General features: G+C 48.4%; 1 protein-coding gene across 1 annotated transcript in view; it reads right to left on the bottom strand.

Moving 5' to 3' along the window:
* The window catches only part of Ctif (cap binding complex dependent translation initiation factor), a 266,617-nt gene that overhangs the window by 129,382 nt on the left and 109,592 nt on the right, over window positions 1–27,643 (bottom strand).

Below are 27,643 nucleotides of genomic sequence, written 5' to 3'. Positions count from 1 at the left end.
AGATTCTATGAAAACAGACCGGGGGGGGGGGGGGTCCTTCCTGTGGAGTCCTAAGTCAGAGAGCTGAGTGTTCCTCTGTCATGCAGAGGGTTGAGCACATAAACAATAGCCCCAGGAAGGGGACAGATTCTTTTTCCAATCTCTAGTTAGACACGCCATCACCTTCTACCATAGGCCATTGAGAAGACTGTAGAAGACTGTGCTGAGCCCAAGCCTTGAGCACAGGCTGGCTCCTGATCCTACAGCCAAATCCCCCAAGCAATTCCTTTACCTTGGAAGTATTTAGTGAAACATGCACAGAGCTGACTATCTTCTAGACTCCAAGGGAGGGCCTGGGGAAAATTCTAAGGGTGGTTTTGCACACTGTCCTTACGATGATAAGAATTATGGACTGACATCAGGGTTGAGGAGAGACCTCCTTCTAACGTCAGTCTTCACCAAATACTCAGGCAGGCTTATTTGCAGAAGCTGGTCTGCACACTGGACATGTAAATGTGTCCACGTTGGGGACATGACCAGGAGCCCTGTCCTTCCATCTTGGGCAGCTGGAGTGCAGTGGTGAGATCTAGGGGGATCTTGGATGTCTGGGGGAGGGCTCCTTACTGGGGCCTGGGATACCGGAGAGACCTATATGAACAAGGTAAGAAAGGAGCCTTAAATCCAGGAATCCTGGAGATGGCAAGAGAGAGGTCAAGGCCCACAGAAGCCAAGCAGTAGGTGAGAGAGAGCAGTTCTGTGGGCTGCAGCTCCCTTCACTGGGACTCTCGAGGGAGGGCTTCCTTCGGTCTTCCTTCATGGGGCAAGGTGGAAGACACTGGTGCCCCTGGCTACACTCAGATTGGCCAGTTTGATGGAGTTTCCCAGAGAGGTGACGGGAGGACACTGAACCAGGCAGACATGGGATCTTGGAGTTATGGTTATTTGGCACAGACTTCTATTGAGTCCAGGGAGCAAAAGCCATTTTGAACTATTTTAATGATGGTCCTTCCCTCCCTCTCCGGTCTTTCTAGCCTCCAACAATCTAGCCAAAAATGTGTGAATGGATTCCAGGCTCCAGGCAGCCACAATGGGCCTCTGGGACCTTCAGGATATGCTTTGTTTAATGGGGTGTTTCAAAGGATATTATTTGTTTTCTTTAATATAAAACACAAATAAGGAAAAACACCAAGTCTTCCTCTCTCACTTCCTGTCTCCCACCCTGACCAGGTTCTGGCGGGGCTCCTTCTCCTTCTCTCTCCACCCTCCCTCCCTCCCTCCCTCCCTCCCGCCTTACTCTAAGCCTCTCCAGGTCACTGTAGGAACACACTGGGTGTGCTTCCAATAGACAATGGTCAGGAAGCTGAGACTCCTTCCCAAGCTGGTCCTGAGCTGGCATCAGACCAGGATCTCAGCTCTGGGTTGACAGATGGCACTGCCCACAGTGCTTGGCATAACATGAGCCCAGGAGGTGCCAGTCTCTTCAGCTCCACCTCAGAGTTCTGGAATCTAATATGTACCCGGGTCTCTCCCCACACAGGCAGCAGCAGTGGGAAGTTACCCTTTTACTCATACCTAGGCGACCATCCATCCCCCATTAAAAGTCTCCCTCGGCTATTTCACCTCTGGGAACAGCTGACCTGAACTGTGACCACTGAGATAAGCTTGGGAGAGTGTCATGTCCTAGACAGAGTGCCCAAGGACAGAAGTAACTCCAGTGAGGAGTCTGGAAAAAGCATTGGTTGTTGTTCTGATGGCTTGCTCGGGGCGGGGGTGGGGTGGGGGTGGCGCGGTTCTGGCTTCAGAGCCAGAGATGCACCTGCTTTTCAGAAAAAAATCTCCTAGTGGAGACTGAGACCTGCAGGCTGTCAGGGCACCCTTGAGAGCACCTATGGGCTTGGTGCTAACAGCCTGCTCAACATATCTCCAGCAAGGCCTCAACAATCTCGGCCTTCAGGTCTCCCAGGGGACTATGCACACAGCCAGATTGTTGTGAATGCGCCTCTGATGTGTTACCTTGGACCTAGACTACCATTAAGTGCCTATTCTTCCTCCACTCCTCTCCGGGACACCATCTTCCCTTTGGCTTTGAGACCTGGATACAGTCTCCTAATGTCTCATGACCTCATGGACCTTAACCTGTGTGGAGCTTTGGAGACAAGCAGCTCACAGAAACAGAACTTCCTGAGGAGAGACATGGAGGGAGGGAGGGAGGACAGAGAATCCCTGTGCACCCAGTGCTGGCTGAGGGCATGTGAGACATGCACACGCATCTTTACAAACATGCATGTCCTCATGCTGGAGGTTAGTCTAAGTCTAAGTGATAGCTCATTACTGTTGTGGTCACAAAAACATGTTCTTTAAAACCAGCCCATTCTGGGGTAGGCTTGATGGGGGGAAATCACACACCCAGTATGCTGGTTGGTTTTTATTGTCAACTTGGCCCGACCTATTCACCTGGGAAGTGGTGACCTCAAATAAAGAACGGCCTCCAGGAGAATGACCTAAGCAACTCTTGGCTGATGACTGGTGTGGGAAGGCCCAGGCCACAGCGGGCAGCACCATCTCTCGATGGGTGGGTTTGGGCCGAGAGCTAGCAGAGAACTGGCTGGTTAGCAAACCAGTGAGCACTGTTCCCCTATGTCCTCTGCTTCAGTTTCTATCCTGACTTCTCTCAAAGAGGGATTATTTCCTAAAACTATAAGCTGGAACTCTTGACTCTGTGAGTTGCCATTTGTCACGGTGTTTATTACGGCAACAGAAATCAAACTAGAACACCTACTGTGGAGGGTGTCTCAGGGGATGAAGGATCCAGCACTTTAGCCCCAGGGAGTGAGCCAGCCCAGGCTGGAGCAAGCGCCATGCTCTGGACCGGTGACTATGAGGAAACTAAGTAAGTATCTGTAGGTGAGGATGCAGGGGCAGAGCAATGGAAACCCCAACCAAGACACCATCTATCTATCCATCCTTCCATTCTTGGTCTTCCTTCAAGAAACATCGAAGGCCTGTATATCCGTGCAGCAGGTGAGGAAAAGCAGGATGGATTAAAGCAAGTCCTGGTCCTTCCTAGATTGGCGAAGTGAACACAGATAAGGAAGCGAATGCATGCTGGGTACTGCAGAGTCCAGAGGAAGGATGTCACCGAGGAGGGAACCTGAACTTGACTGTGTCTATCCAGACTTCACACCACACTGGGCAGAACTGTGTCCCTCAGAACATGTATTGGAATCTTTATCCTGAGTACCCACAGATGTGGCCTTATTTAGAAGTAGTCTTTGCAGATGCACTCAGGGTAGGATGAGGCCACACAAGATTATGTTGGGCCCGTAACCCACAACCGATGTCCTTAAAAGAAAAGACTTTAGACACAGAGACGTTAGACAGAGGGAGGAAGTCGGGGGAGGTGGAAGCTGTGCCTTTGGAGAGGCAGCTACAAACCAAGGCAGGCCAGGGACTCCAGAGCCCAGGGAGCTGGGAAGAGGTGAGAAAAGATTCTCCCTAGGGCTCAGACATCTTGATGGCTCTGTGAGACCACACTTCTCAGCTTTGGTCACTTGTCCTGGCAGCTCTAGAAAATTCACATCTACACCCCTAACCTCCCATGCAAACCCCACACTGAAGCCCCAGCCCTTCTCCTGAGCCATGACCCTGCTTCTCCACACCTGCTCCTCTCACCATGCCAGGCTGGGCTACGGAGATGGGAGCCCGTCAACCCAGAGCCCTTCTGCATATGACACATCTCAACTCCAGTTTAATTAGAAAGTACCATCAGACGTGAATCGCAAGAGGACAGTGGAAGACTGTCTCGATGACTGGCGCTGTAGCATGGAATGCAGCCCGACACATGGCGGATGGTGTTGAAACATTTGTTGAGAAAGAAAAAGGCAAGAGGGAATGGGGGAGCAAGGGCTGGCGCTGATTGAAGCTGCTCTATTAAACAAGGGCTCTGCAGGGGAGGTGGTGGAAATACTCATCAGGAGAGGAGCTGCTGGGCCTCAGCTAGGGCCACACACCCTTGTTCTCTACCTTGCCTAGCTCAAGGCGGGGTCTGTGGGGCTCGGTGCACCCTAGTCCCTAGTCAGTTACCTGACAAAGGTGAAGCTCTGAGTTCACATTACTCCATCATTGCCTGCCCTTTCACCTCAGAGATGTGTGTGTGTGTGTATGTACACGTGTGTCGAGTGCACACATGTGGCAGGTGTGTATGTGTGCACAGCTGCTGCTGTTCCCACTCCCTTCCCATCTGCCCCCAGGGAGTTTAGAAGTGTCTCATTCACAGAGCTCAAAGGTTGTTTCATGGATCGCAGTGCTTGCTTAACCCTCAGGGAGATTTATTTTCAAAGCATTCCCACGAGCTTTTCAAATTAAATAGCTAATTAATTAATTTTCAGTAGTGAGTACTGATCCCAAGGCAAGGCCTCTACCATTGGGGTCCATCCCAATCCCTTTTTATTTTGAGATTGGGTCTCAATAAGTTACCCAGGTTGGCCTTGTTATGTAGCCCAGGCTGGTCTAAAACTTGAATTCCCTCTTGCTTATCTCCCTGCACAGCTGCCATTACAGGCTGACAGTACAAGGCCCCGTTCCTGGATCTTTGACTTCTGCCTGTTGACCTTTGACTTCTGCCTGTTGACCTTTGACTTCTGGCTGTTGACCGTGGATGTGGATCCGGTAGTTATCCCCCAGGACTCCTTCAAGGCCGATTAGTATTTTCTCTCACTGAATATCAGCTCTTAAAGAAGAAAGCATTACACATATACAAGGACGTCTTGTTCCTGGTATGTCTCCCAGACAATACAGGACCAGGTCCTAAATGAATACATTGATTAGGGAGCAGAGGGGTCATGAAGATGATGGGCCTAAAAAATGAAGCCTGGGTATCCTAGGGTAGACAGAGGGAATGACAAAGGTGCTGAGCCAGAAGGTACCTGTCTTAGTTAGGGTTTTACTGCTGTGAACAGACACCATGACCAAAGCAAGTCTTATAAATACAACATTTAATTGGGGCTGGCTTACAGGTTCAGAGGTTCAGTCCATTATCATCAAGGCAGGAGCATGGCAGCGTCCAGGCAGGCATGGGGCAGGAGGAGCTAAAAGTTCTGCATCTTCATCTAAAGACGCTAGTGGAAGACTGATTTCCAGGCAGCTAGAATGAGGGTCTTAAAGCCCACACCCGCAGTGATACATCTTCTCCAACAAGGCCACACCTATCCCAATAGGGCCACACCTCCTAATAGTGCCACTCCCTGGGCCAAGCCTATACAAACCATCACGGTACCCAAGCCTGACTCCTGAGCACATAATACGGAGAAGGTAAGCCCTTCTCTGCCAACATGGATACATCTATCTGCCTATGGTGCTTGGTAGTCAGAAAACCAGTTTCTCCACTTGTCCACGACTTTGTACATTGCCTCTCCATTCCTTCCACGAACGTCTATAGCAGACATGGGAGCTAAGAGCTTCCTTATCAGCACACTTGGGTGGCATGTCGGGAGGGCTTATGAGTGTTCGGCACAGAAGCGTCAAGTAGACCAGCTCTCCTATGCCTTCTGGGAAAATGAGGGAATACGAGCCCCAGGGAGCCAGGACACATCCTGTGGGGTTGGGGAGCACCTACCATCTCCAGGCATCTCAGATGGGGTACATCCCCAGCTCTAGCCAGAGATCTAGCATTCCAAAGGGACCTTAAAGCATTTGGGAACTCAAAGGGCCAGACTGCTCTCAGCACTGCTCCACTGAGGAGAGAGGCTTCCTCCTGCTGGGAGTTATGTTTTTCCATAGCTTCTAAGAAGTTACCCTATCAAGGTCTGCCTCCACATGGGCAGGATGTGTGGGTCACGTCCAAACAGAAATAAACAGGTAATGTTTCTAAAATTCCTGGAATCTCTAGACTGTGCAGCTATTTAGAGAGACCGACATGCTTCAGAGAGAAAGATGGAGGGGAAGGCCTGCTTGCGATGTTTACATTGGCAATTTTCTCATAATTTATTTTTTTTAATCAGTGGAAACCCTTTAAAACAATACCTTAGCTGAAGTTTCAATATAAAAACACAGATAAAAGCAGGGAGGGATGAGACCTAGAGGCTACTCCGAGTTCTGTAGCCGCTCCTGCCATCTTGTTCCTCCCGTGCACCCTGAAGCATGAACCTGCTCCGCCCACCACCTCAGGGCACGGCAGCTCCGCAGGGCACGGCAGCTCTGCAGTAAGTGTGGAACACTTTCCTACATGAGGTGCAAAACTGACAGATTCTGGTCAGGTTTCCGTGGAGCCTGGAATCTTCCTGAAATTGCATGTGATTATTGCATTCCTGATAGTACCTTGGTAAGAACCCATGGCCTAACAGGTCCTCAGGCAGTCTGGGCCTGGTTCTCGAGCTGGGTCCTTTATATAAGCAAGACATCTTTAGACACTGTTGTCATCTAGATCTGGAATGTCCTCTGAAGGGACATTAAAGTTTTTGGTCACAGTTTGGTGCAACTGGGAGGTGGTAGAACCTTTTAAGAGGAAGGGGCCTAACAGGAGGTCATAGGTCTTTGAGGGCAAGGCTCTAAAGGGGAGAGTGGGACCCTATATTTTCTCTCTTCTCCACCTGGTTGTTAGGTAAATGTCCACTGAGCATGGATATGGATTCACTGGAATCACTACAGCCGATTTTTCCCACAGGTCTGTTATCTTTCTCCTTCCCTGTGTCCGATCTGTAAGTAGGAAGAAAACATTCTACACGTATAAGAAAGTCCTGCTATCCAAGTTATGTTGCCTCACGACAACCAGAGGCCATGAGCACAGTGCAATCACAGACCAAAATGACAAAAACTGTCAGCCCAAACAAACCTTTTCTCTTTGTAAGCTGGTTGTTTTTGAGTATTTGTTATAGCCTCAGAAAGCTGACTTATACAGATCTCCTAAGACAAGAATCCCCTCTTATTTTGCCACCAACTTTGATTCCTTAAGGATATTCCTTGCATACAACAGAACACAAGATACTGCACACACCTTTTAGGCTGCCAGGGTTTTGGCAATTGCTAAGCCAATGGATACCACAGAACGGTAATCTCATGCAGCTCTTGTCTGCCTGTTGTGTAAAATAAGGATGAAGATCTTCCCTTTCCCCTCTTCTTTGCTGTGACTATGAGGCATTCCTTTGAGTCAAGAGCTGGAATATTCTTCTACCTTTAAATCATTTTGAACTGGTTTTCTGTTCTGTGCAGCCAAAAAAGTTCTAACTAATTCAACATGGTGCAACTTTAGGTGTAGTGGCTAACCTCACGGTGTCCATGGCAGCCATGCCAGCAGAGTTCATTGGGTAATTTCAGATACAAATGACCTTTTCAACTTACTAATTTCTAAATAAAGCAAACACTAGGCAGAGGCATCCTTGCAAAGAACAGGAGTCAAGAACTATCTGGTTAATGGCAGAAGGTTGGTTCTGTATTATATAGCATGGAAAGTCACATGCAACTGGTGAGTGTGGAGAAGGTGTCTGTGTGGGACAGGGCCCTGCAAGGAGGCCTACAATTCTGGGTCAAAGACCAAATCAGACCAAGAGGCCTCAGACCTCCTTTAGGGGATGAGCCCAAGGCTAATAAGAGTCCTATGTCTTCCAGGATGCAGTCCAGTTGGGTTCAGGATGGTTCTGGTGGCTCTCAGACATAGGTGCCCCCGACTTTGAGGACATGCAGCATCCACAAAGGTCCTGGAAGCGTGCCTTGATCAAAAGGGACAGCAATGACTCAGCAAAGCAGAAAGAGCCCAGGAACTGTGGGGCCATAGGCAGCCACGGTTCTGTTCTGCAGCCAAAGAGCGGTCTCTGGGTGGAGCTGATGCATGGGTGTCCTGAGGTTTGGTCCCTAACAGAATGATGTCTGTGGTAGAGAGCAAGCCTTAGGTCTGAGGAAGAACCTAAGGTAAGCTGAGGAGAGGACAAGAATTCAGACTCTGGCTGCCAGAGGGAATGCCAGTCAGTCACAATGCAGCTGCCATTGTGAATAATGAATGAGATGCAGGAGAGCCTGTCTTTCTCAAAGAAATCCACAGGCCCCAGGAGGCCAAATGCCTTTGTTTACAGCCACAGATAGGTGTGGGAGTGGGAGTGGGAGTGTGGGGGGGGGCAACAAAAGAGGTCAAGGTGCTCCCAGCTTGGCTCCTTGTGAGCATAGCCTGCTGAGCAGCTTATCACACAAACTAGCAGTTATCAGAATTCCTGAGGTAGAGGGTCCCCACAAAAGGAAGCACCTGCCTGAGCTATATACTCACCAGACATGCTCAGTAGAAGGTATACCCTATTATGGAAGGATTCACTGCTAACGCTCATCATGAAGGAACATGATGGTGGCCATCTTGTTTCTGCCCTGGTAAGTCAAAGCTGGCTAGTCAGAGGCCACCAGAAAAAGGTCTAAATGATGGGATAAGATGCATGGCATTGGGCTACCCAAGGACAATGGACTCCACAACCAGCATGGACTCAGGTGGCTTCAAGCATGTTCATGAGGAGTAGTGGAGCAAGGGTTTTCCTCAGTACTGATTTGGGACTACCTGAATGGGGATCTAGAGTCAAGTCTAGTTTAACATCATCTGTGCCTCTTACCATGGGTACCTGGATAGAGACATACTTCACTCATCCTTCTGTTACCGTCAGCTAGGGAGGGGGATGTACTGAAGGCCTACCTCAGAGAATTATGAAGATTAAGATAAAGGACTGGACTATAATGTACATTGATTTCCTGGTCCAAGAACGCTCCAACTATCCATAGAACACCTGGGTCAGGAAAACCTTCAGCCCAAGGTATGTATATATGCATGTACATATGTACTTATTTATTTATAGTATTTCCATCCACAACCTTCCTGAGAATCCCCACAAATCTAGAATGTGGCTATCCCATGTCAAGCAGACAACTACTTTCTCAGCTCCTAGGCTGTGTCCAGAACATTCTCAGGAGACCAAAGAACAACTCATTGCAACTTAACTTCCCCCCCATCTAAATGTTCAACTGTGTTTCATTCTGAGGTAGCCACCTGTCCCCCCACCCCCACCCTGTTCCCTGCCGTCCCATCACCCAGGACTCCTTGTGCAGGAGAATACAAGTCAAGTAATCTGAAAGGTTGCTCAGAAGGTTCAGTAAGAGAGCTGTTTTAGATGGGCAGAAAGCCATCCAGTGATCAAAGGTCACACCAAGACCTGACACCCATGGCCAGTGCAGCATCCTTGACAGCAAGCTCTTTCTGGTGCTTCTAATGCTAAAAATTAGAGAGGAGACAGCTTTGGACTAGGCTTGGCTGGGAACCCACAGGGACAAGCTCAGTATTAGCACTGGCGGGTTTGGTGGGGGTACGAGACGGCTGAAAGGCAGTTCCTTAATCCAGAACTAGCGGTGTTCTGACCTACGTGGGCAACGAGTGTCTGAGGCTCACAAGGTACCGAGATCCTGATGGGATCTTGCTGAAGATGCAGCAGTAAGTTGGGCTAAGGACGCCCACTCTCTGATGGGAAAGAGCAAACAGCTCAGAAGCTGCATCCACTCAAAAGACATCATTTAAACAGGAAGTGCACTGAGGAGCAGACGTGAAGGCATGATGCTTTAGACCAGAGGTGGGGCTGAAGAAGGTTACTCAGAGTGGCTAGATCCAGAAAGAGTGTAGGAGGAGACCAAACATCAGCAGGCCCAGCCAGATGGCTTATGATGCAATCCTGGTGATGTGAGATCCATCCCGGACCCATTGTGGAAGGAAGAAGCAACTGTGACTGCTGTACGTGTTCTGTGATATATGTGCACACCCACACCTCTGTGATATATGTGCACACCCACACCAATGCACACAATGATAGTAAATCAGAACAGTTTAAAGCTTCAAATGGATCATTCTTGCTCTTTTTATTCCTTACTATACGTAAACCTGTTTCTTTAATACATTTTTGTTTAATTTATACTGGATTTTCACTAAGCTCCAGACCATTGCGAAGCCGCTATTTCTCTCATACTGTAGACCTAAAGAAAAGTTCTCTGGTTGGGATGGCCCTAGGAATGGACCTTAGCGTCGCCCTTGACTATGAAAATCAAGTATTCACATTTATTCAAACACGTTCTCTTCTTGCTCATGGCTTAGTCAGTGCTGGATGCTTTTAAAGTGGACACAGGGCACACTGTGTGTGTGTGTGTGTGTGTGTGTGTGTGTCTCACTTGCTCATCAATTCTTCTATCCCCAGCTGTTGCCTTACCACTTGGACCGCTCATTCCTGACCATACAACCCTGAGATGCCAGTTGTTCCTTACACTTTAATTGTCCCTCTCCCAAGCCACATGAAAGTGAGTCCTGCTCCATCCCAAACCCTTCCTGGGCTACCCTGCAGCTGGGCTATCTCTTGTGACAGATTTCAGTCCAGTAGGAAGTCCCTGTGGTCATCTTCCCCTCACGGGCAGACGTTTCCCTTATTGACAAGGTCATCAGGGATGCCCCTGATTCTTCTTTGCTTGTCTTATTTTGTTTTTCCCCTGATAGCTCTGCGGGTTGGACTTTGGGAGGAGGGCATTTTCTGGTCTCACCATCCAGCCCCTGACCTGTGCTCTTGATAGCAGTGTCTCTAGCTTGATCTGTAAGGCCAGAGTGTATACTCTGGTTTTAAGGGACGGGACCAGACAAGGATGGCAGGGCTGACATTCCCCGCTGCCACACAGCTTTCCCAGCTGGGGAGGTGATCGGTCTCATTCGGAGGACGTGATTCTTCAGATTCCCACTGTACCACTCACGGGGCTTCTCTCAGGAGCAGCCTACCCAGGAGGAAAGCTCTGGCGACTACTTTCATTCCATTGGCCTCAGAGCCACTTCAAGCTCTCCTGATGGAAACACAGCAGAAAGAGAGCTGGTCTGGGACCAGGATGCAGCAGTGTCTGCAATAGGGTTTCGAGGAACCTAGTGATTGGGGAGCCTAGTGATCTGTCAGCCAAGGATCTCCAAGGACCTCCACACCTCTCAGTCACCCTGCCATAGAAAACGTTTCTCTTTCTTAACTCGCAGTCTCCAGCCTTCCCAAAGGATCTGTTTTTGTCCCTAGCACAATGTTCCCGCCCTCCAAAGCTGGCTCTAATTCCCATGAGAATGAGTCCATGTGCTCACCGCAGCTGGATAGACTCCTTGACACTGCATCTGTGGTCTGAATAGTCCAGGTAACTGCGGACGCAGTCACGTCCCCAGCAAAGCTGTGTAAACTTTCAGGAGCTCAGGGCTATGCTCATGATGTCTACACAGGGCCTCGCACACTGTGGATCTCCATAACTGCTTCTCAGAAGAAGTTAAAACAATGGATAGCCCTGGGTGAGGCAGATTTGGGCTATCCCTGTCCTATCCATACGGACTAAGAACACTTACAGGTAACTTAGAGATCCAGGGGCCCAGAGTCTATGGTATACAGGCACTATTTCTATTTCTAGCTTTGTAAGAAGTTACATCAGCTCTCAACCATCAGCTCTCAGCCTCCTAATATATAGCTGGGTGCTTAACAATGGCTATCTCTTCTTCCCTTAAATAGGAATGATGGAGGCTGTCTGGATCCTTTATCTTTACTCAGACTGTAAGATCTTTGAGGACCAAGATGGCCAGTCACTGGCATACAGGGGAAATGGCATGCTCACAGCTCAACTCTGTCTTATAATTAATGTATCAGTTTTTCTGGGCAAGTTCTGGGTGCAAATCAGCAGACAGATGTGGACAGGTATCCTCCCTCTGGGCTGATGCCCTCTGTTTAGAATAGAGAACTGGGTACCGGCCCTTCATTGTGAGGAAGAAATAAGGTGCTAGAAATGGAAGCAGAGGATGTCCTGTGCTCTTGGCCATCTCTGCCCATAGACTGAATGGTCCAAGGATATCCAAGGTCCATGGAGCTAAAGCCAAATATACTATGGTATTAGTGTCCACAAAGGGAAGAATTGATCTGGTGTGTCTGCGCAAGTAACATGGATTCAGCATAGTGAGATTGGAAGCTTGATCGTGAGGGGTACAGGGTTCAAGACCAAACTGGGACCAGGAGTCGGGCATCAACTGGTGTTCCCCTCACTGGTCCCCACTTGGCTATTGTCATTGACTATAAAGTGCAGATAACCTCTGCTCTCTCTCCTGGTTTTATATTCTTTATTGGTGTGAAAGGGCTGGGGGCTGGGGGAGGTAAATTGTAGCCAGGACTACAGCCTAGCTAGAACTGGAGGACTCTGGAGACTCCTAGGGTCCTGGCTTCCCTGTCTGAGCCCCTTAGCTCTATCCATGGACTTACAAGGTGGATGCTATAGAGGCTCAGTGGAAATCTTCCAACCGACAGATGAGATTACAGTTGGGGAGCAAAGGAGGACAACTTCATTGTGTGGGACAAAACCTGGTTGCTCTGTCCCTTGACTTCAATGGCTACTTTGTGGGTCACTGCAGGGCGGCCAGAAGACAAGGAGGCTTCCTTGTACTCAGACATCCTTAAGCGGGGTCGCACGTGCAGAGGAGCGGCCCTGACAATGAGGGGAAGCTAGATTGTCAGCTCTTTCCTTCCCCTACAGCATGCCTGATAAGTATACGCCCTTCAGCTTACCGAGTGAGCAGTTTCTCCTGGAAGATACCCCGAAAGGAGAAAGGGGGACGCCTGCACAGATTCTAAGTCACTACAGTGCCAATCACACTGACTTCCACACACTGAGGTATTGTGCTTGGCATGGATGAGGTAAGTTAAGCTTCCCAACAGCTTTGAAGGGAAGGTGCCATCATGGTTCAGCCCCAACAGGGGTGGAAAAGGAAACGGGCTTTACTAAGCAGCAGTGCTGAAGGCATATATGCAAAGGACGGAGCCTGTGTGCCAGCTCTTCTAAAACACAAGAGCAATCCACCTATAGCTCAGGATCAAACGTAATGACAGCCACCATACTCTGCGCACCACAATAAGAACCCATCCAGAAGTCAAGAGAGGGATGGACCTGAGCTCCCAGCAGAAATCCATAGCAGGTACTCAGCAAAGGTTGGCTGACAGAATGGGCAAGTGATGGAGACAGTGTCAACCAAGGTCTGGAGTTGCAGGAAGTGCTACTGTGGGTATCTGCTCTGTATAGAGCTATGGTGCAGAAAGCACACATCCATGGGGCTGCTCTTCTGAGCCCTCTGTTCACTGTCTGTCTCTTCTACATTAAGACGCCAATGGCTGTGCTGCTGGGATGAAAATACTAGACCTCCCTGACCAGGGGGATTGTCCAAAATAAAGCAAAACAATCCCCACCCCCAACTAAGGAACCTACCCAAATTAAGAAGTAAGAAGAAGAGTCTAAGACAGTTTCCAGTTAGGAAGAAAGATAAGAGATCCAAAAAGGTCTTAACCAGGAGTTGCATGCAGACACAGAGCTACGGAGAGCTGTGCTTTGACTAGAAGTCCTATGCCAAATGTCTCTGGGATATTAAGCAATTGCCTCGATGGGTTAACTCCTCAGTGAAGCCAGATATTTTGAGGATACAGATTGTCTCTGTCTTCGGACTATAGTGCACTCGGCCATCAGAAATTCAGCATTTGTTCCCTCCCAGAAAGCAAGCCTGACCTTTTGTCACATGGGAGTGGGCTATTAGGGATTCTCTGACACATGAGAGGGTCTCGCTGGGTGATCGGTGTCAGGGAAGCCATTGGTTTTAGCCCGCAGGCTTACTAAGCAGTAGCAGCCCCATGACCTACTTGGTGTCTATTTCCCTCAGTGTGGCTGGAGCAGACAGTGATCTGACCTACTTTCAGGGGCACCATGGTGGCGCAAGAAGAAACAGAGGAGAATCTGAGAACCTGTGCTCAGGATATTGAAGCTTGGCCTTCTGGTGTCTGCTGGTGCTGCCCTGCACCCCCAGGCCCTGCTAGTGAGGGCCTATGTTCCTGCCTCTGCCATACTCTACCATCCCAGGGGAGGGTCAGAGCCTAGCCCCAGCCCAAGCCACTAACCCCAAGCCACACAGTCTATGCCGTTTTGATTTGGGAGCTTCTGATTCTCTACTGGGAGGCCACGGAGCAGACAGCAGCTTACATATAGCCCAATAGGGTCACCGAGACCTCCTCCTGTATTGGCTCTGCTTTAAGGGCCAGTAAAACATTATAAAGAACCTAAAGAGTGGTTTAAAATTTCCCAGCATATGTGTCCTGTCAATGTGTAAACTGCAGCCGGGGAGTCTATGCAGGGTCCCCCTCTAGAGCAGGGGTTGGCAGACTCTTCCTGTAAAAAGCCAGAGACTAACTATTTTAGGCTGTGCAGGCCATATGCTCTCTGTCACAACAACTCAATTTTCCCATCGTATAGCAAAAGCAGTGCAGAAGTATGGCTGTAGTCCAATCAAACTTTATAAAGCCTGGCGGAGAATGGATTTGGGTCCAGGTCAGGTTCTGCAGGCCCCAGCTCTGAGGACAGCGAGGACACTAAGTGCCTTTTGCAGTAGTTGGGCCTCCTTTTCCACCCGGCCCCACTGTGAACTCGCTGGTGGCTTCTTCCATCTGAGGGATGCCCAGCACCCTCCCCCTTTCCCTCTCCTGGTTTCAGGGAAGAGCTAGAGGGAGATAAATGGATTGCATTTATATTTACATTCATGAAAAACCAAGTTCAGTGGCTCTTAGCCCTTGCTACTCTGTGAAGCCTGTGGGGAACTTGAAACCTCACTGCTGCCCAGGTCCATAGGCAGACTCTGATGCACTGGATAGGGGTGCAGCCTGGGCTCCGGAGATCTGGGGCTCCTAGGTCAACCTAAAGGGTTGCCAAGTCAAGGGTCATTGCCTCAGAGCAAAAGGAAACAGAAATGGGCAGCTGGAGTTTAGTTCTAAACAAGTCAAGGGGCTTGGCTCTTGGCTCTTAGAACCCGACTCTGTGGGGGTGGAGAAAGTGAGAACATGTCCCCGGCCTTTGAAACTGTGCCTCCTAGAGCACCAAGGGTAAACTGGGGATCAAGCAGATCTCACTATGCTTGGAAAGGCCCGCAGATAGACCCTGACATTTAGTGGGGTTCCTTAGGAAGGAAAGGGCTAGGTTGATACCTGCTAATCGTCAGTAAATTATCAAAGAGCCTAATATGCAGTGTACTTATCAATAAGCACGTACGCGCGCGCACACACACACACACACACACACACACACACTTACTCACATAAATCACGTTCACACAATTCACGTAAATCACACACACACTCACATAAATCACATGCACACACATACATAAATCACACTCATATACACATACACATTCACACACACATACATACACTTATACACAATTACACATACATACACATACTCACACACATTCACACACACAGATCAATCACACTAACACAACACACTTACACACATATTCACACACATACTTACACAGACACACATATTCACACATACACACACTCACACACACATGTTTACACACATATACTCACATATACTCATGAACAAACTCATACAACACAAAACTCAGGGTAGACAAGGTAAACATGGGTAAAAGAACAAATAGCCATACCTTCATCTTCTAATTGTCTCCACCCTCCTCCCTGTGTTACAATCACTCTGGGATATCACAGTGCACACCAATAAAACTAAAATGTCTAAGGTAGGAAGTTGGTACCAATCTCAATCTCAATCAATAATTTTTATTGTTGTTTTATGAGATAGCATTTCTTTGTGTAACCCTGGCTGTCCTGGAACTTGCTCTGTAGACCAAGCAGGCCTAGAATTCACAGAGATCCACCTGCCTCTGCCTCCCAAGTGCTGGGATTGTAAAGGCATGCACCACCATTGCCTGGCTTCAGATCCCCCCCCCTTTTTTTAAATGCAATTTCAATGTGCAGGAAAATTTGGAACTCACTGTTACCAGGTCCTGTGGCTTAATATAGTTCACAGGTTGCCAGTGGCAACAGCATGCCTGGGGGTTGGACAGAGAAAAACAAGTCTGGGGCTTCCCCTATGTCCTCTGACTGGGAATCTGCACATTTAACCAGATCCACTTGCTGTGTGGACGTGCTTCAGAGTGCGAAATGTGATGAGGGAGGGTAGGTCCTGGATGCTGAAAAGAGCGAAGATCCCAGAATATTCCATCAGAGTAGTCAGGGAAGCTTTCTTAGAAAAGGGAGACAACAGAGACTCTGAAGGGTAGGAGAGGCAGAAGCAGAGAGGTTGTGGCCAGGAGAATTAAGGAAGGCTTCAGACACAAGAAAGAACTAGATCCGTGTGTGTGTGTGTGTGTGTGTGTGTGTGTGCGCGCGCGCGGTGTGTGGTGTGTGTGGTGTGTGTGTATGCATGTGTATGTGTTTGTGTATACATATATGTGTGTGTGCATGTGTGTATGTGTGTGCATGCATGTGTGCACGTGTGTGTGTGGTATATGTGTGTATGCATGCATGTGTTTATGTGTGTATATATGTGTGTACATATGTGTATGTATGCATATGTATGCATATGTGTATGTATGCATACATAGATGTGTATGTATCTGTTTATGTGTGTGTACATGTGTGCATATCTGTATGTGTGTACACATGTGTGTATGTGTATGCGCATGTATGTGTGTATGCATGCGTGCATGTGTCTATGTGTGGTATATGTGTATGTATGCATGTGTGTATGTATGGTGTGCATATATAGTGTATGTGTGTCTGTGCATGTGTTTATGTGTATGTGTGTGTGTGTATGTGTGTACATGTGTGTATGTGGTGTATGTGTGTATATGCATGCGTTTATATGTGTGTATGTATGGTGAGCATGTATGTGTGTATATGCATGTGTTTATGTGTGTTCATATGTGTATGTGTGTATGGTGTATGTGTGTATAAGTATGGTATGTTTGTATGGTATATGTGTATATGCATGTATTTATGTGTGTATGTGTATGCATGTATGTATGTATATGCATATGGTGTATGTGTGTGTATTTATGGTGTGTGTGTATGATGTATGTTTGCATATGTATGTGTTTATGTGTGTGCGTGTTGTGTTTAACATGCACATAAATATATGTATGTGTAACAAGAAATAGGAAAAGGGCTTAGCACGGCTTTTACAATGGTAAAAATAAGTTAAATTGAATTTACTTACACAACGAGTTAAGGTTTTTTGTTTTTGTTTTTGAAAGGCTATGGTGACAGGAACAAAGGGTGCTCTGCAAGGGGCAGTAAATGGAGGCAGGAAAGAGAAGAAAAAGCTTTCGTTCTTATCTGTCTCCCAGGCCAGTGGAAGCCAGAGAAAGAGGTGGTGGAGAGAACAAGTGAAGGTGCTGTTGTTCCTTTGGTGTGGGTGGATCAGCGAAGTAAGCAGCCAGGAGGGGGCAAGGCAGCTCTGCCTTGACCAGGCCTGGAGGTTGCACAGGGCTACACAGGCGAAGGCCTGACAGGAAGGCGGGCAGACTGGGTGGGTGTGGGGCCAAGGTGCCACTGAGTGCTCTGGTCTGTGTGGTCAGAGGAAGCTCTAAACAACCACGTGCACTTCTAATAAACGCCTCTCATAATGTACTCCAGACATTCTCCATGGGAAAATCCAAAGGCGTCAAGCCAACATGTCCCCAAAGGGAAGGAGAGAGGAAGAAGACGCGTGTACACAGCCTTGGGATTGTCTAGCACCCGCAGGCCCTGACACCAGGGCAGCCCTCAAGCTCAGCCCCCTTTGTTTCCAGGCCTCTCTGGAAGTCCAGTTGATTCCCAGTTGAGTTGCAAGTGACGGGAGAACTTTTCCCATATTGCAGAGGGCTGGAAACAATACATCAGAGTGAATGTTACCACAATTGTTTCCACTGAAGTTATTTTGGGGGAGTTGAGGAAGATTGTCTATTCCTAGACATTTCCTTCGCCCGATTCACTTTATAAAAATGCAGAGGGAAGAGGCCCACGTTGCCACTAGTGTGTTTGGTCTGCTTGTAAGCACGTGCACAGGGCTGGATGTGAGTGGTTCCCAGGAGACGCCAGGGAGCTACCCTGAACTCACTGATGCTCATATGGAAGCCCTGAGATTGCACTACTGTCTTGTTCCTTTTAAAGACTCTCCCCAGCACCTGGCTTTGTTCCCATGACAACTATCAGTGACAGCAGCTTGCGGGAAGAGTTGGCCATCCCGTTCTCAATACAACAAAACAGAAGTCTAAGCAGTTTGTCAGTGCCTTCCAGCTTGGAAGAGCCAGGTTGGGACCAAACTCAACCCTTGGGGTCCTGGGGGGGGGTGTAGGCTGGACCAGAGGCTCCTACACATGTGTTTGCTATGACTTGTCTTCCACTGCCAATCCTTGTGCCAGGTACCAGGTTAGGATGCGTTGCAGGTGTAGACAGGGTCCCACAAGAGTCCAGTGTGGCCACTGAACAGGGTGTAAGACAGGGAAGATGTGGTCCCCAAAGCTGGACAAGAGACACGGGGTAGACATGGGATGATATGCACAATGAGAGATTGATCCTGTGGTGGGGGGCAGGCGAGGCCAGGATGTAACAGACCAGTCAAATGGTTGGGGAAGTGCCCTCTGTAAATCACGTGGAGTCGATTGATCAGGACAAGACCCAAACACACACCAGGTGGCCTTGACGATGGCCAGAGATCGAAAGGACTACTGCAGGGGTTAGGGAGGCAGCAGGAGAGAGAGGGGGGACAGCCTGTGAATGTCTGAGGACAAGACTGTTTAGAGAGCAAGACAAAGGTGGGATGCAGGCCCGGGACAGAGATTAAGAGGCAAACCAGATTCAGTCCCTGCTCTGACACAGCCTGATTTCTTCATGGAGATGAATAATGAGTGTCACTCAAAGCTGGGTATAACAATAAACAAACAAACAAACAAACAAACAAATAAATAAATAAATAAATAAATACCAAAAGTCACAGTGCTGGGATTTTAGAAGTTTGAATCCTGATCCCTCCCTTCCCTATGATGTGAACCCCTTGTACAGCGGGGACTCACACCATTCGGTGTCCCTTTCTGAGGGTTTGTCTCCTCTGGCTCTCGTTTTCAACCATCCTCCTTCGGGAGAGAGACAGCCTCACCTGTGGGCCAGCCACCAAGGCTGCCGCCCCTCGGGTGTCCTCAAAGGACCCCGCAGAAGGGAGAGATGCTTGCGTTTGACTCACCACCCGCCGGCCTCACAGAACAATGCTCCTCTTGGTGTTGGCAGGAGGAGCGCAGAAAGGAACATCTTTTCCTTTCTTGCCAAGTGAATGTTTCTATTTGGCCTGGCGGGTAGACCGAAATAATGATGTGGAGGGTGCGACAAACCACAATGGGCTTTCCGGGCATTTTTGGTGTGTTTGTAAAACACACCCATGGGATCTTGGTGGGGAGCTCTCCCTCCTGTTCCTCCCTCCCTCCCTCCCTCCCTCCCTCCCTCCCTCCCTCCCTCGCTCTCCCTCTGTATGTGTGTGTCATATGACTAGAACAGCAACAACTGTCCCTCACACAGGCAGCCTTTGACCGGCTTAACCATTATGCATCAGCTGGGTCAGGTAGAATTTATAGGCCATGGTACAGGGCTCTGTCACGCGCTTTCTGCTTCCTATGGGCAACTTTCAACTCAGGATCTTTGTAATGAATTTCTTCAAGTGGAGCTTAGAGTGTTGACTTGTGCACACAATCTGACTTAGGCTTCTATAAAAAGAACATGCTTCTAAGGAGATGATATCATCTGGGGCAGGTGAATGAGGTGAGCTGCTAGGGTCTGACTGAATACTCCGGAATAATCTCAGAGCCCTGGCAGCCTCTTCAAGTGGCGAGTGACCTGTGATCCACAGCAGACCCCAGAAATTGTTCATCTGCTCAGAACTGGGGGAGAACAGATGCTCTATGCTCAGAGCAGGAGCTGTCCGGGCTTCCGTTTTTCCAGCTGCAAAAAATCAAATGGATGGGGTCCCATAGTTCCCATCCCCCAGACATCACATGCTTTCAAAAAAGATGTTGGTTGTTCTCCACAACCTGATGTTTAAGACTCTATTGTGGAAGATACTGCTTAGTTTTATTATTAAAGATACAGACATGGAGCTCGTGTCCAACGAGAAGCTTCAAGCATACTAATGTCCATGGTGCTGGAAGGTACTCTGTACACAACCAGAGGAGAAAAATAATGCCAGTCTTATCCAGCTTCAAATCTGTAAACCATAGTGACTTGTCCACAAGATACACTGGTACAATAGTGGCACATATGTTTTGGGGTGAACCATGTCTGTCTGTCTGTCTGTCTGTGTAAAACTTGAATTTTAAAGGCCCATAAAATGAAACCCATATCTGATACTGATTCTGCTAAAGCAGCCAAGAACCCAAGGCTAGATAGCTCGTGGGCCCTAGGGGAAGCCTACTACTATTACTCTGTTAAAGAAACCTATCAGTAAAATGACTCCTAGTTACATATTGCTAGACCCATAGATCAATGTTTTCACTCAGCCCTTACCAGAGAAGCTTCCTCCTGCAGTAGATGGTAAATAACAGGCCCACTACTGGACACTGTGCAGAGAGTGTGGGACTTCGGAGCCTTCAGCCCTAAATGGGATGCTTTCTTCAGCACCTACCCCACCCCAGCCCCCAACCCACAAGGCTCAGGGATTTTTGCAGAAGAGGAACTGGAAAGACTGTAAGAGCCTGAGGACTCCAAGGAAAGCATCTTCCAGACACAGCAGAGCTGATACACATACTGTGATAGCATGCGTAAGACCCACACAAGTTCAAACGGGACGAATACTCTGGCACTGACCAAGAAGCCATTTGCAACTGGTAAGTGCTGGGAAAGAGAAAATTGATTTTCCCAATGGAATGTCATAGACAGATCAGCCATACTTCAGGGCAGGTTCCATTCTCAGGAGTAGTTGCCCAAAACAACAGCAACAGCAACAGCAACAATAACAACAAAAGAGATTTTGTTGTGTGTGCGCTTTTGTTTTGTCTTTGTTTTACTGATTTTTTTGGTTTGTTTTTGTTTTACATTTTGAGAGAGAGAGAGAGGGGGCGGAAATGTCAGGAGGTAGGGGGGATCAGGGAGGAGCGGGGAAGGGAAATAGTATGATCAAAACCTTTTTAAATAATAAAAAGTTAACCCTGTGTTTTTTTGTTTGTTTGTTTGTTTTTGTTTTTTGGGTTTTTTTTTGTTTTTGTTTTTTAAGAGAATGGCATTATGCTAGGTGACTCTGAAGGGTCCTTCCCGGGACAGAACTTTATGACCTTGAACCCCATCACCCTGAGGAAACGGTGGGTGCTCTGCTCCATGGGCCGGCAGATACGTTCCAAGACAAGGTTCTCCTCCTCAGCCAGACGTGTTCTAATCTCCAAATGCCGCTTTCTAGAAAATGAGTAAGCGGCTTGAATATTCAACTCAAACTTGACCTGCTTAAAAGGGGAACCAGGATACTGCACATCCAAACTTCCCACAGCCCTGAGAGAGCTGTGGTCTCTTGGCCACAGGCTGAATTCATTGACAACTTCATCCACAGGTTAAGTGTATTAATGAAAGAAAACTGTATATTCAACCACACTGGTCCACGTGTCACACGCTTTTCTTCGGGTTAAACTGCCAACTGCCAGGATCCCTAGCAGCACAGCGTGAAGAGCTACAAAAGGACTTGGAATGGCTGACAACGCAGGCTGTCGCAACGGCAGTACAGAAAAAAGCCACTTCCTAAGTGTTTTTATGAATGTGTCTTCCATGCTGACCTGTGTGAGCCCTGGGCACATGAGACCTAAAGAGGGGTCCCAGGGAGACCCTGGTTCCGGGTGGGAACTGTCAGCAGCTCCTGTGCTTGGGGCGCATGTGCAGGGCTTTACTGGGTTCTTGGAGGGTGGGAGCTTGCAGAGGTTAGTGGCAGCATGATTCTTTCCCTTTCTTTCTTTCTTTCTTTTTTTTTTCTTTTTTCTACTTTCCTTTCTACAGAACATTTTATGTGCAGACACTTTAGTGCTGACATCTTTTCAAAGGCACCTACTTGATCATGATCCCTCAGAAATTCTAGAATGAATTATTAAACAGATGTCCTGTGAGCCCCTTTCAACGACCAAACATCTAGAATTATAAAAGAAACAGTAGGCTGTTTGAGAAGCACAGCAGCCTGGGGACCCTGGGCCCCAAATCTGTGGGTCGACTAGCTGTGTGGTCCTGGGGGTCAGCCCTTACTTATTAGAGCCCCGTTTCCTTCTTTAGGTGCTACACTCAGAGTGGTGATGGCCAGTCCATCTTCAGCATGCACGTCTAAAAAGTGTCACCTCTTCACTCCAGACAGCAACAGCTGCTCCTTCACCTGGCCACCGGGCTGAGGCAGCCAAGTTTTCCATGTTCTCCTCAGCTGGTCTAGGCACTCAGTCTTGACTTTCTATCCTTGGGCCTTCCCTTAGCTCACCCTCTCCCGTCCACCTAGGCCAACCTAGGCATAACACATTTCTAGCTCACATATCCAAGTCCCAGGTGACAACATTCATAGGACAAATCCTTCAACGTAACCAGCTGGAAATGAAGTATTTTCAGGAGCTAGGGCCATTCCCATAGTCCTTGTCCTTCAGGCCACTTAGAGTCCTCAGTCAGCACCTCAAGCTCTCAGGTGACCGCCCCCTTAGCACTAGGTTACGATGTGTTATTCCAGAGGAGAGTCAACCTGACTCACGGGTGTCCTGGCTCATTCAAATATTCCAGATGGGAGCAACTCTCTAGTAGGAAGACTAAAGTTACCAGAGCTCCACATGTGGTTCTCAGGACAGCTTGCACTTTACAGAAGGCCTTCTGGGACCAGGCCGTTCACGGGGCTGAATAGGGACCATATTTCTCAGTAACAGTAATGGGAAGAGTCCCAGGTGGCCATACAAGAGGCTAGTGGTGCCCCAAGGCCTGGGAGTCTATGAGAGGACCTTTTCTGGGATGGCTCTCCTCTCTTCTTTGCAGTTTGCTTACCTGCTCTAAGTAAGGACTGGTGCTTTGTTGGTTCCAGTATGGACAGAGCAGCCGTTGAGTTCCCCATCCCTTGGCAGGGGTGTTTAAGGACTAGAACCCAGTCCTCAGGACTCTGAAGGTTTGCCGCCAGGAGTCTTACTACTACGGAGGTCTAGTTCAAAGGTAGGTAAGGGGTGGCTGGAATCCTAAGAGTGTTGTCGTTGGGTCTATTGCTCTATTCTGGCAGTTGTGTTCAGCCTCAACCTTTGTAAGTCATAGCATAGAGATTTTCCCAGGGACCTCAGGCGGCTGGTTGATGGCTCTCATTCTGCCTTATGTGTTGCTCTACCAATTTGTAAAACTGTTGTGTGCTTATGTGTGTGTGTGATGTCCCTTCCTAAAGCTTTTGAAGAACAGGCAAAAACAACAACAACAACAATAACAACAACAACAACAACAACAACAACAACAACAAAACCCTTACATCTGGCCTTCAAGTACATCAGATCGTTCCCTTTATCCTCTAGCCCTGGGACAACATGCCTGGGGCTCCAGCCACAGGCCAATTTTCTTATCTGAATTAAGAGAAGGAGTCACTTCATCACTTGACTCCCAGACAATCATCTGCACCTGTTGCCCCTGGAGAGCACTGTAAGCTGAGTCCTGCTTGCACCCTCCTGGTCAGACTTCCCTTCCTTGTGCTGTGCATGACGGTGTATGTGCACATGTGTGGATACACGTGTATCGGTGTATGTGCACATGTGTGGATACACGTGTATCGGGTGCAATGCACTCTTGTGTGCTTGTGCGGGGAAGCCTGAGGTCACCTTCAGATGTTCCTCAGGTGCTGTCCACCTTGTGTTCTTGAGACAGGTCTCTTGGCCTGGAATGTGCCCAGTAGGCTGGCAAGTAAGCCACAAGGATCCACCTGTCTGGGATTGTCAGATCACACCGCCATGCAGGACTGTTTTCTACTGTGGCTTTAAAAAACTCAAGTTCCCATACTTACAAGATGAGTGACTGAGATATCTCTTCAGCACCTTAATTTCCTTTCCTTCCTTCCTTCCTTCCTTCCTTCCTTCCTTCCTTCCTTCCTTCCTTCCTTCCTTCCTTCCTTCCTTCCTTCCTTCCTTCCTTCCCTCTTAAGACAGGGTCTCTCTGGGTAGCCCTGGCTTTCCTAAAATTCACTCTATAGACCAGGCTGGCCTCAAACTCAGAGATCCACCTGTCTGTGCCTCCCGAGATTAAAGGTGCTGGGATTAAAGGTGTGTGCCGTGCTCCCGGCTAAGCATCCAACCAAATGAGACTTTGTATTTGACTTGACAGGTTGACTGTGCACATTTCTTTCAATTATCTTCTCCTCTCCCCTCCCACTAGCAGAAAGGCTATAAAATCCACAGAAGCACAGAGAACAAGAGAGATTTTTAACAATTTTCAGAGGACAGGGTGAATGGAGGCGTGATGGCAGGTGCCACCATGCTTTCTGTAGAGAGGACTGATACCAGTGCAGAACCTGGACACCTCTGTTGCCTGTGACGGGAAGGCACCTGACACCAGAAAAGGCAGGGTTCACGGGCTGGGTGTGGGGGATGGGGCTCCTGTGCTGGGTATGAGGGATGGGGTTCCTGTGCTGGGTTTGTGGGGGCAGAGTTCATGTGCTGGGTCTATCGGAGGGCGGGGTTAACATGCTGGGTGTGTTGGGGGCGGGGTTTACATGCTGGGTGTATCAGAGGGCAGGGTTCACATGCAGGGTTTGTGGGGGGCGGGGTTCACATGCTGGGTTTGTGGGGGGCGGGGTTCACATGCAGGGTTTGTGGGGGGCGGGGTTCACATGCTGGGTGTGTTGGGGGAGGGGTTCATATGCTGGGTGTGTTGGGGTATGAGGGATGGGGTTCCTGTGCTGGGTTTGTGGGGGCAGAGTTCATGTGCTGGGTCTATCGGAGGGCGGGGTTAACATGCTGGGTGTTTGGGGGGTGGGGTTCACATGTTGGGTTTGGGGGGGCAGGTGGTAGAGAAGGTGAAAGTCTGACTATAATTAAATATGAAGCTAACTCCCCCTTCACACCCCGCCCAGACACTCTCCCCTTCAGTCTTCACTTCCAGGCCAAGAGGCCAAAGAGACTCCAATCTGGAGGTCAGGGGAACCTGAAGGATATGAAAGAGAAGAATCAAAGCCATGTGGGCCCTGACAGTATAATCATCTCATATCCAGCCTTGGTCTCTAAAACCCATTCAGTAACGAGTCCTCCAGCTCTGTGAATAGTAGTTGCTTTTAGGACTGGATCGGAGAAGACATGAGATAGGACAAGCCAGCCTCCTGTGCAAAGATGTAAGGAAGAATGCAAAGACCAGTGAAGACATTCCGGAGACACGCGGCAGCCAGTCTGAAGAGGCTCCCACTATCAAGGACAATTTGTGCTTCAAAACAAATAATGAATTATAATCCCCCAAATTAAAAAGAATGACCCAACATAGATGAATAATAGATAAATAGAGAGGGGGCAGATGTTGCCTACAGCAATTAATAAAATCAGTTAATAAAATGAGAGCAGAAAAATCATTTGCTAGCCAGCATGATGTTTTAGGTGCAAATAATTCATTCATTCACTCATTCATTCATTGGATAAAAGTATTATCAGAAACAGTGTATTTTTACAGATTCAAATAGCTGCTTACTTGCTTAATTACACAGGGGAAAATGTTACTTCACAGTGCTGAGTCCTGGGAGTCACTGACTTGGCCAGGTGCTCAGTGTCACTTCCTACAATCCCCCTGCCTCCGGGCCGATGTACCAAGGAGGAGATGGTACCTCTTCCAAGGCATTCATTTAAACTGTGTGTGCGTTTGATCATGGAGAATCACTGGTCAAGCCCAAATCGATGAGCGTTCTAGGAAGTAGCTAGGCTGTACTCTGCAAAATGCTAAGGTCACGAAAGAAAGGTTAAGGGGAGAGATATGCTTTGGATAAAATTAATTAACTTTTATAAAAGCATGGAGCATGTTGGGAATAGGAGTAGATGGATGTAACTCTTTGGGTCATATACAGTGGACCAGCAGTTCTCAACCTTCCCAATGCTGCAACCCTTTAACACAGTTCCTCATGCTGTGGTGGCCCTAATCACCACATAAAATAAGCTATGGATAAAACTATTTTCATTGTTCCTTCATAACTGTAATCGTGCTACTGTTGTGAATGGTAATATAAATATCTGTGTTTTCAAATGGCCTTAGGTGACCACCGTGAAAGGGTTTTGGACCCCCAAAGGGGTTGAAACCCAAAGGTTGGAAACTAATGCCTAAGGCCGAAGTGTGGCCAGCAACCTCTCCCTTTCTTTCTTTAGAATTTGACGTGAAGCAAGGCTGCCCACTACTCTGAAGTGGGAAGAACTGACAGAGCCACAGAACCTGGATGTGGCTCTCAAAGTCACTTAATCTGACACACTGTGGCAGCGAGGCCACCTGATAGGTCAGTGCCACATGGGCCTATGCTCGACTCACTGCTTGCTATAGAACTTGGGACAACAGCTCTGGGCTTCCTGGAGCAATAGGGACCTGGAGAGCACCTGGCACAGAATCCTCACAGTGGGCGGCCAATGAGGGGCTGCTCTCCTCTCAGATGGAGGAGGAAGAGGATGACATTTTCTTTTTACCAGATCCCACCAGGCTGGTGGTCCTCTGGGAACTGGAGCAGAATGGTACATCGGGCCCTCCATCTGTGATAGAACCATACGTCCGGGTTTGTGGGAACCGGACGGGGCCACTCGCTCTACACAGAACTATCTTCTAAGCTTTTCGGATTGGAGCCAAAAGGGAAAACCCTTGTCTTTGAAGAACAGAACACACAACTATATAAAATGCTTTTATCATCTGACAAGTCCTTCCTTCAGAAGTCCTCAGTTGAGGACAGTGTGTGTGTGTGTGTGTGTGTGTGTGTGTGTGTATGTGTGTGTGTGAGAGAGAGAGAGACAGAGAGACAGAGAGATAGACACATATACAGAGACAGACAGACACACACACAGAAAGAGAGAGTCAGACACACACACAGAGAAAGAGAGACAGAGACACACACAGAGAAAGAGAGACAGACACACACAAAGAGAGACAGACAGACACGTACAGAGACAGACACACAGAGAGAGAGAGAGAGAGAGAGACACGGCACACAGAGAAAGAGACAGAGAAAGAGACAGACACACAGAGAAAAAGAGAGACACAGACACACACACACACACATAGAAAGAGAGAAAGAGAGACAGACAGACAGACACACAGAGAGAACGTGCGTATGTGGTTGTGCATACATGCATGCATGACAAACTGGACCCAGAAGCATGGTGGAACCTTGTATTCAGGGAGAATGAGATGGGGTGGGGTGGGGTGGGGGAGGCAGGAGCTGAATATCTGTAGTAGGACCCTCTGCTCACCAAGTGGGCCACAGAGTCTCAGAGGGCAAGGTCAGACTGTTTCAGTTCCAGCTACCTGATTTCTGCAGTGAGCTCAGGGCCTCTCTAATGTCAACTCATGATGGCTTCCTTTGGAGACAGAAGTTTGTTTGCTGGTTTATTCCTGGATTGGCTTTTGTTTGCCACTCAGTGTGTAAAGGCAGGACTTTGGGCTGACAAGCGATGAGTTTGGGAACAGCCTCTTCCACTGCCAGTGGCCACCCAAGGGACATGGAGGGCGGTTCATCTACACATATGAAGCATGAGCAGAAGGGAGGAACTCCCCAGAGTAGCTACCCGGTTTCCCTCCATGTATAGACCAACTGCGCTGACACTAGGAGCCTCCCAAAGCCCTGGTCTCTGGTGGCTCTGCCAGGGCTTTAAGGCTTAGGA

This window comes from Apodemus sylvaticus, chromosome 13 (assembly GCF_947179515.1).
Source record: "Apodemus sylvaticus chromosome 13, mApoSyl1.1, whole genome shotgun sequence".
In the NCBI taxonomy this organism is placed as follows: Eukaryota; Metazoa; Chordata; class Mammalia; order Rodentia; family Muridae; genus Apodemus; species Apodemus sylvaticus.
This window is presented reverse-complemented; position numbering and strand designations above follow the sequence as displayed.